We start from the raw sequence: 1691 nt of genomic DNA, 5'->3' as shown, positions 1-1691 counted from the left end.
AGAATTACAACCAAATGACACAGCATCATATATAAACACACAAATCTTCGGTCTTGGTTTCTGGGCCTGTCATCTGATAATCCAAACACACCTAAAACAAATGAACCAGATTGTTATATCAGAAAATAAATTCCACTGGATCATATCTTTCCAGAAACCAAGTTGAAAGGTCAGCACGTACACTGAAGCCGGGCTGCATGTGATAGCCGTTCCCATCCCTCCTGCCTCCGCTTCAGCTTGACTAACTAATCTGAATACCTCTCCTCCCGTCCCCTCCATTCAAACCAGGCAATTTTGGCCGCTGATTATCCTGAAACCTGTGCGTGTGCGGCGGTAAATGCAGGGGCTTGGCTGGTAATTGACCAGGCAATGACTGAGACGCATGCCGTGTAATTGAACGGGGGTTGAGGGGCATCGCAGGACTGAAAGGGTCTGAGGGTTGCTCACTGCCCATTAGGCCTGGCAGGGGGTCTCCTGGGCCTGTGGACTCTGTCGCGAGGCTCTCGGCGTATCGGGCACTTCAATGCAGCGCGGACACCTTTTGGAGTTAGGGAGTGGCAAAGAGGCAGCTGTGAGGCGGGTCAAATGTCACGAAGCAAAGAATCTTATAACACCTCACACTCGAGTCTCGTCATTTAATTTAACAAGAAAGTCGCACAGTGCCCACTTTGTCTGCATCTAATCCACTCAGATTTCCTCCCTAACAAGAACTGGCACCAACTACATCACCCACAATGCACTTTACCTGCTGTTCAGCAGGAAACGTGGGTGCCTCTATGCCAGCATTTGTTGCAGACTTGAGCAATTTCAGATCATGTTGAATAAAAACATCACTTTCCTCAGATGGGTTTCTTGAAAAAAAGACAAATATTTTTCATAATGGGGTTTTTAACTTGTTCGTTCACCCTAATTGTAATATTTAAACAAGTCATTTGTTTTTATTAAAACTTTTCAGTCTTCTAGTAGTCGTCCCAGGGATAAATGTTTGCAAATAAGTGCTCCTGCTGCAAACGCTACACTTGCATCGGAGAGCTGTTTTGTCATCCAAATGAACCTGACTGAATGATTAGTTTGTGTTATTTCAGACTGTGTGTGATTCAGCTTAAAGATTAACCTTTGATTTAAATATCCTGGTAATGTTTGTCGACATGTAAACGATTCTGCCGTTGTTTTATGACTGCGTCTTTTTGAGGTGTGTCGATCGGTTGTGTCATTCCTGGTTTATTAGGACCTCGGTCTCCTCGGTTTTGTTTTAAATATGCGGACCCCCAGGCTGAGCGGTGAAATGTACATGCACGGCTGATTGGTTTTTCCTTCCTTCTGACTTGTGCCGTGTGAGCTCAGAAACAGCCTCATCCCTTCCGCCCCGCTGGGCCTCGGTGATCACTCGGGTCCGCGCCATTCTCCATCTGCATGTCGTGAATAAAAATGACGCAGTGTCCTCCAGGTTCGCGAGCACGACACCGAGACTTAAACAGGCAGGCGTTAATGGACCGGATCCATGAACTGTTACACACATTCATACATAGAACAGGTTTAGCATGTAAACTGATAAATTATTATCTTAAATTTAACAACAAAAAACTATATAAAATAACAAAAGCGTTGGGAACCATTGTTCATGCCTATTATTTCTGAAACCATTTAATATATTGATTTACAGATGCCAATAATGAAGCACACTCAGTAAA

The sequence above is a fragment of the Kryptolebias marmoratus genome, linkage group LG14 (genome assembly GCF_001649575.2).
Source record: "Kryptolebias marmoratus isolate JLee-2015 linkage group LG14, ASM164957v2, whole genome shotgun sequence".
Classification (NCBI taxonomy): domain Eukaryota; kingdom Metazoa; phylum Chordata; class Actinopteri; order Cyprinodontiformes; family Rivulidae; genus Kryptolebias; species Kryptolebias marmoratus.
Note: the sequence above shows the minus strand (reverse complement) of the source record.